The following is an 8,748-nucleotide window of genomic DNA, read 5'->3' on the forward strand; positions in this document are numbered from 1 at the left end:
GGTGTGGGGAGGATTGGCAATCATTTCATAATTTCTGTAACTTAAAGGGAACCGATCACCACATTTGCACAGCCAGTGACATGTTCCTATAGAGCTCTATTAACTAACTGACACCCTTGTTTTAGCTAAAATTGTTTCGCTTACATCCACATAAATCACCTTTTATCTTCTATTACCTGGCATCCGAGGGGAACATGTCCTGCTTGGCTGGCCCCTCCCATCTTATCCTCCCCATACCTTATACCTCCTTACTGGTCACAGTTCATGTCATGTGACCTGAGTGACATCATCTCAGGTCCTTTAGCATCTTAACAATAGCAAACTGTACCCCATGCATTTACCTGACCACATGAAGTCACAGCAGCATGCATGGAATTCTACTCCTCACCATCTTCCATGAAGGCTGTTATGATTTCATGTAATCACATACATGGTGTACAGTTTGCTATTCTTAGAAGGCTTAGAGCTGTGATGATGTCACTGGTCAAATGTTATGAATGTAACACAAGTCACCATGTAAAAAAATTGACACAATGGGGCAGATTTACTTACCCGGCCCATTCGTGATCCAGCGGCGCTTTCTCTGCGGTGGATTCGGGTTCGGCCAGGATTCACTAAGGCAGTTCCTCCGCCGTCCACCAGATGTCGCTGCTGCGCCGAAGTCCGCCGAGGCCCGCTGGAATGCCCTGAAATTCACCGGCCTATACCTGGTAAAGGTAAGTGCAATTTTCGCGACACATTTATTTTTTTAAATGCAGCTTTTTTCCGATCGCATGCGCCAAAAACCTGGGGTAATGCAGGGAAAATCGTCGCAAATCGGAAATATTCGGGTAACACGACGGGAAAACGCGAATCGGGCCCTTAGTAAATGACCCCCAATATTTCCCATCTGTACGTAGAGCTTTATATACCTGTAGTTGAATATTAGCAGATGGTCCCTAAGTACAAGGAGGCGGAGCATTGATTTGAAGAGACACAGAGCTGCCAGTCAGCACAATGGGGCGTGGTTTACTGCCAGCCTGAGAGAGTTAGAGCCAGGAGACAAGAGTCAGAAAAGCTAATTTGCATATCAAAAACATCTGTCTTTAAGGTACAGTGCCTCACTGGCAGCTAATTTTAGGTGATATGGGGAGGGCTTGCAACCCTTTATCAGCAGACATTGTTAGTCAGGGGGTCAAAATCTGGTGACAGGTCCTCTTTAATTTTTGTGTGTAAAATAGTTTACTGTGAGATGTAACATAAAAGGGAAGAAATCCTCATAGCATGGCTCTGACTGAGAAAAAGAATACTGAAAGACATATTATATGGTTATATAGAGGTAAACCATTCAAAATCTTATGGTTATTTACCAGTTCTTACTTATAAGTAAGGTTCACCTTTGTGAAATCTGCGGCTTCAGTGTTTCTAACCCATGCATAGCAAGCCTAACTGTAAATGTATCATATTCTTCATTTGTAAGTAAAGATACTATTTTAGTACATCAACTGTATATTGTAAAATGTTGCCACCTGGAATACTGCCAAACTCTCAAGTAAGAGACAGTCACAAAGTAATCTTAACATTCTTTTGTGTAAACTTGCTTTGAATAAACTTGGACTCACTGTAGTGTAATCTGATCAACTGCACATTCTGGGTGGTCAGCAGGATTACAGAAATTTTCATCCAATTAATTTATGCTTCTCAGGGTTACACTAAATCCATAGATTAATATCCAAAATTTAAAGTTTTTTTTTTATTTATTTGGCAAATGTATTATAAGAAGTCACTGAATTACTTTGAATGGGATCAGGTTTCAGGCTTCTTGCATGAAAACCACACCCTCGGCTATCTGCAATCAGGGCCTACAAGAGGGTTGGGCAAAGTGGGCAATTATTCAGGGCCCCCATCACCAAGAGCCACTAGATTCTCTCTGCAGGAGACAGAGGAGGAATCCCCTGAGGATCGGAGCATCTAGTTTTCTCTCTGCAGCAACTAAATAAGCAGACTGCATTCAGCTCCAACAACCCTCCCTACGTTATAAGGGGATTGCCAAATTAATAGGTATTTGTTCTCAGCGCTAGGATAAATAGTAAAAAATACACAGACACCGGGTCATAAGCTGTATTTAAAATCACACCTCATGCCAGGCGCACAGCCGTGTATATAGAAAACATAAAATGATTTGCAGAGGGTGTGAAAAGGTGATAAAATACTGAAATACCATAGGCTAGCTTGAATATACTTTGAGCAACTCCCATTAGACTACTTTTCCCAAAACAACATTGATGACCTTTATGTATCGTTTGTCTAATAGAATATTAATAATTCCTTCATTTATATAGCACACACAGATTACACAGCGCTGCACAGAGCTTGCCAAATCTGACCCTGTCCCCAATGGGGCTCACAATCTAAACAACCTACCAGTTTGTTTTGGAGTGTGGGAAGAAACCAGATAAAACGGAGAACCCGGAGGAAACCCACGCAAACACGGAGAAAATATATATAAATTCTTTGCAGATGTTGACCCTTGGACTTGAACCCAGTTCCCCAGCACTGCAAGGCTAATTGTATTGTAAAGTCTCTGTAAAAAAAAATAGCGCAAACACTGAAGTAAGAACAGAATACACAAGATGGTGGCTGAATCATGAAATGGATGACATTATACAAGATGGCATCTGGTGAGAAATATGATATCTCTCACACATGTATACAATTTGTTGACATGTGTGCTGTATGTGTGTACTGTATGCTGATACACTTGTATAAATTTGTATTATGTCTACATGCATATTTAAGGACATGTACATACATGCAATGTATTTACATATATGGTAGCTACAGAGGTATCATGTGACTTCCTCTTCCACAAGTGATCATGTAATTTGCCTTTATTTGTGGCACATTTTTCAGTCCCACACAGGCTAAATTCTGGAGGAGAAGAAAGGCATGTGCCTGCGATGGACTTAACTCTGTGCCACTGCTACTAGGACAGATATTCAACCCAGGCGAGCTTATAACCACAGCAGAAGTGAGAGCTGTTACATTGTGCAAAATGGGCAGCAGAAAAATCTGTGACAAGATTTAAAAGTTGTAGCAAATTTTGCTGTATATGCGTGGTGGACTAGATATAATGAAAGTACTAGATATAATTACTGCAGTTCTTTGTAAATCACCTTCTAAAATGATTGCATTTCTGGAGATTTTAGGGCACCACTGATAATTTTGTCCAGGGCCCACTTAGTCTGAAACTAACCTGTGATTGACAGCTCTCTGTCAAGATTTTTGTGTGCAGCTTTTGCTTGAGTGATGGTCAGCTGAACCAGTCAGTTGCTGGAAGCAGAGTCCATTATTTCCTTTATATTCTGCACAGTTCCTTCAAAGGTTTCTGGTTATTACAGTCCTACTCTGTCTTTGCTATTTTGTGCACCCAACGTCAGCTACTTTTATTCTACCATTCTCTTGCTATTCTCTGTGCATAGCCACCATCTTGGATTTGACCCAGTTTTGTCTGAATTTGCCATTAACTGTTTGTTCCTCTCCGTCTTGTCTCTCCCGGTGTGACCCTGCTTTTACCGACTCAAACTAGTGTTTGGTTTTGCTTGACAAGTTTCTATGTACTTGTGCGAACACTGGTTTATCTCCACTTTCCTGTAACCTCCGATTTCCTCCACCATCCAGCAGCTGCTAGACAAAGTAAGTTTCCCTCTCACCTTGCAGGGTCCGTTAGCATGCTCCTGGTAGCAGGTTTGCCCTTACCAGGGTAGTTTGAAGCCAGCATATAACAACTACATTGCATAGGTGTTACTGAATGACTGTGCAGGCACCAAGAGCTCCAAACAAAGGTAAGTATAAAGGTTTTTGTTAAAGACCCAGACAGAAATAATGTATAACAATTTTGGACACAAAATCACCAGTCCATAATGACCCCAAGATGCACATTTCACAACCATTTTCTTGAGTAGATGGCACAGTTGCACTAAATGCTATACTTTTTTTTTTTTTTTTTTTTCAAATAATTTTTATGTAACAACATACAAAAAACAAACATAAACCTCATGGAGGGTGTAAAAAATGGACAGCACAAACAAAATCAACACCCTTTTCCTAGGGCAGATGATATACTGAGACAATTATGCCAGCGACACCGTGATCTAGCTGCGCCATGCCAGCGACACCGTGATCAAGCTGCGTCATGCCAGCGACACCGTGATCAAGCTGCGTCATGCCAGCGACACCGTGAACTAGCTGCGTCATTCAAGCGACACCGTGAACTAGCTGCGTCATGCAAGCGACACCGTGAACTAGCTGCGTCATGCAAGCGACACCGTGAACTAGCTGCGTCATGCAAGCGACACCGTAAACTAGATGTGTTATGCAGGTTACTGTTATCTAGTGGGATAATGGAAATGTAACCTCCTGCAGAGTTTGTTACATTTTCTTATATTTAACAGGGTGCAGTCACACATGGCGTTTAACGCATGTGTTTCATTTCAATGTCGATGCATGTGTTAACACTGTGTTACGGGTTGATTTTGTAAAAGCAAATATTAGCATTTATTTGCGGTATCAGCATAGTAAATAAGATTCAAACAAACCCTATCCACAAACTGTATAAAAACCTGCAGCATAAACCATTTTGTGCAGCAGGTTTAAAATCATTGGCATGTCAATTATTGCTATGGCTGCTTTCATAAAATGCACTTGTGTTTTGCCCTTTGCACAGGTTTTGTAAGTAGGAACATGCATTTATCATTCTTAATCATTATTATTACAAAATAGCAATTCGTATTATCACCAATTAGAAAAAAAAAACAAAAAACAAAAAAACTTTTATTTTGGTTAAAACACATACAATGGGGAAAAAGGTCCTCTCACTCAGCTAAACCAGTTCCCTACACTGTACTGATAAGATTAAAACACATTTTAAGACATGCTTTAAGGGCATTGTCCCAAGTTGCGTTTTGGCTGCGTTTGCAAACGCAAACCAAACCGCACCCACCGCCTGGAAACGCCTGCGATCGGGAACCTGATACTGGTGTTTTGCATTCAACTAATCTGTGTTTGCAAACGAAGCCAAAATGCAACGTGGGACAGCGCCTTAAAACATTAAAACAGCGCTGTCTTCAGTTGGGAATCTGTTCATTCTGGAATAAATATAGTAATTTGGCTTTAATCCCTCATTATGTCAATAGGCTTCTTGAAAGTCAAGCTTGAAGTTAAGGGGGGCTGCCTTTCAAGGTACCTTAAAAAGAGGCAATCTTTTCCTTATCCCATCCTGGAAAAAGTATTTCCATATTTCCCCAAATCACCAAGTGGAGCATCAAAGGCTTTAAAGAACATCTATCACCAGGATAAAAGACTGTATGCATATTAGCCTGTGGGGCTCCAGGCTTCATTAACAACTATGAAACCTGGAGCCCCTCAGGCTCTTTTGCATACAATCCTTCATCCTGGTAGGAGATGCCCTTTAAGTCTTCACTTGCCTGCAAGGAGGCCTGTAAGGTGAGCTCTCAGACCCAACACATAAAGTGAATTAGTCGTACCAGACTCGCAATGGGTGCTTGCTGGAATGTCCAGTCCGAACTGAACAGACATGCTGAGTGTTTGGGCCAGACATTCATTCAAGTACACAAAGCAAGTAAGTCAATTGAAATTGCCATACATTTGAAAAGGGTTACTTTTATTTAACACCCTGTAATGATAATGAGATTCCTAAGATGTAATGCCTTTGCATTATATAATTCAGAATACTGATATCCAAATCAGCATAGAATATTGGCATCCTCCAGTATGTAATGAGTTAGGACAGCAGATTATAACAGAAATTTTGAGAGAGTGTGTTATTTTTCCGTTGCGTGCGTCTGCCATGCTGCAGATAAGAATAGATGCAATATGTATTAGCCTTCTTTCTACTCTAATGTAATCAATTCTCAAGATGCACACTGTCAGAATCACACAGCTCTGAAATTCCCTTGGTTGATGTTGTTGCTTAGGCCTTATCAAAAGTTGTTGAAGCATGACAAGTAAATGTTGTCCAGTATCTTGTATACATTTACTACTGAATATCATGTCATTTCTCTGGTTATTGATTTCCGATCAGTATTTATTCATAACTCCATGGCCTCCTTGATACACAATTTCTTGGTGTGTTCGGTCTTCTAAAAATGGGATCATTTGCTTTACAAGGATTTTATATACAACAAGCCAAAAGTGAAGAATATTCCACAGACAAAAAAAAAGTTAATGTGGTTAATTTATAGAATAGTAGAAAAACAGGAAAATCGACTGTCCTAGAAAAGGAAAACGCAGAAAAAGTGCCTCTAAGAATACAGTAATTTCCTAAATCATGTTATATGCACAGCTTGGTTATCAGCAATTTGTGAATGATAGATGCAATTACATCCATCATAATTTATCTCTTAGTTTTACTTTACTTTTTTTCAATGTGGTTTCAAAGTATTTCTTGAAAACTTTCTTATTTGTTCATTAAAGCAATTTGTTTTAATTAAACCTAATTTACTGCAGTTTCAGGCAATTACATTAGCAGTTACATCTTGATAATTTTTGTTAAATTAAAAAGCATTCAATGACAACAAAACCTCAAATATGCACTTGTTTTTGTACTCGAAAGTAAATGTTCTATATTTTCAAACATATTATATGTATGATATAAAACAACCTCATCTTTTCTGCAAAAACAGCTTCTGCCACAGATTAAAAATATACAACATAAATTCACAAATTTTTACTGTAAGTTAAGATCATTGAGGTTTTACTTTAAAGAATATTGTTCTATTTATATCCTAGATAAGGTATAACCAGGTGATAAGTGCTGTGATAAAAATCAGGATCATCATCTGACACTGTAACCCATGAAGGATAAGGCTGCATTATGATAAAGTGCTACACTGTTTTCCATTATAAGAGAATCCTGGAGCCAGTCAGCAGGATAAACACACAATGTACAAATGGACTTACATTACACAAGAAAATTCTAATTGTCAAGTCATCTGCCAAATGGACATTCATTTCAGAACTGTGTTCAGTAAAATCCTTAGTTGAAACTTCTGCTGATGGTACCCTGACACATTGATCATTACTGTGACACCATGTAAAGTATTTACCTCTCTGGTTTCAGAGTTTGTAAATGTACCACTTTCAGCCTATAGCTGGTGCATGCATTAATTCGTTTTCTTGTAATTCAAAATGTAAACATGTCAAACAAAGTCTTTCATTTGTTTAATGGGATTTTGAACCTCTAAAGAGTGAAGGCTGTGCATATTCCACTCACATGCTTTCTCAATTATAACGGTTTACTGTTTGTTACAATCTTAGGAGAAGCAAAGTTAAAGAAAAACACATGTTTTAATAAGAACATTTGCTTTTTTTCCCTATTTTATTTACCTTACCTTTAGCCCGGACCATCCAGACTGCTAATGAATTTTAGTCTTCAATAATCATATCAGAGCCACTGTTGAGAACACAAAGCCATAAAGATGGGTTGACCTGGAAAATAGTTGCGTTTTCCATTGGGACAGTCACGTAAGATTTTGCAAAGGGCACTTTGACACGACTAACAAGGCTGTAACATCTGGAAGGAACTGCCCAAAATCATGACAGCCTCGGAGTGGTCATTATGTCCCACGCTGTGTACAGCTGAAACAAGGTCTTATGCAATTTAGATTATTTCAAGTAAAACATTTCTTTAAAGTTCCTTAGAAATTCCGTTAAACAGTAAAAATCCTTGATTAGTCTTCTAGTAATTCCTTGTAAAATCCAATCGGTAGGGTTGTTGTGATTCCTCTTCCTGTCCGCCCATCCAAGAGCTCAGAAGTTTGAGCTGCTTCATTAGCGGATTAATGTAGGTGTCTTTGGAGGCATGTCACGTGCGTTCCACCTCACCTAATCTCTCCTGTGCATTAAATTCAAGCTCTCGAAATCTCCCAAACATTAGTCAATAATCTCCCGATGAGCCCTGGGTCACTCCTCGGTGCAGTTTTGGTTTATTAGAATGTGATTGGAGCTAAGAAGACTTCTTCTTAGGATTGTTGGATTCTTGTGCTGAAGGATTATTTTTTTTAATTCTTTCTCCTCTCGGCCACCCAGAACCTTGCTTGAAGAAATTGAGTTTCTTTTGAAGGAAGGGCTAGAGGTGGGAGGGAAAGTCTGTCTATAGAAGTGTTCAGGTTTTTTTTTTTTTTCAAGCTTTAATCTTTCTGTCTCACTGACTCCTCCTGCTGGTCGATATCAGGTTACAGAAAATGTGAGCTAACAAGGTGTTGATACTCACGGAGTAGTACTGCACATGAAATTCTGCATTTAGATAAAAAACATTGATATTGACATGCAGAAATGATTGCAGAACCAAGAAATTCTGGGTGATTGCACTCCAGGAATCCTTTTATATCATAATCAAATTAAATAAAAAAGCAAATAGAAAAAAGAGAAATATTTCTTAGTTTTGTGGAAGAAAAGACAAAAGATGCGGCACTTCTTTATTTTGTGTGAATCATAGAACAGGGAGGTGTAGCAAGGCACTATTGTCGGTGACGGACCATTTCACGCACTCCTGCGCTTCGTCTAGCCATCATTTCTTAGTTTTGCAGATCTATTTGAAAACGCAGACAAAGCCGCACCCACCGGGGCGGGCCGCGGCCCAATCGCATCAGCGTATCTATGAAAACGCCTGCGATCGGGAATGAGCTGCCGGTGTTTTGCATTAAATTAACGCAAAACACCGGGGGCTCATTCCCGATCGCAGGCGTT

The 8,748-nt window shown here is 39.5% G+C and overlaps 1 protein-coding gene across 3 annotated transcripts in view; it reads right to left on the bottom strand.

The window, feature by feature from the left end:
• NRTN (neurturin) overlaps positions 1-8,143 on the bottom strand; it is a 488,581-nt gene extending 480,438 nt beyond the window's left edge. For all 3 annotated transcript variants that reach the window (XM_072113848.1, XM_072113846.1, XM_072113847.1), the window contains exon 1: positions 7,392-8,143. The gene's annotated coding sequence lies outside the window, so the exon portion shown is untranslated. The remainder of the gene's footprint in view (positions 1-7,391) is intronic.
• Positions 8,144-8,748: the final 605 nt, after the last annotated feature.

Source organism: Engystomops pustulosus, chromosome 1 (genome assembly GCF_040894005.1).
Source record: "Engystomops pustulosus chromosome 1, aEngPut4.maternal, whole genome shotgun sequence".
In the NCBI taxonomy this organism is placed as follows: Eukaryota; Metazoa; Chordata; class Amphibia; order Anura; family Leptodactylidae; genus Engystomops; species Engystomops pustulosus.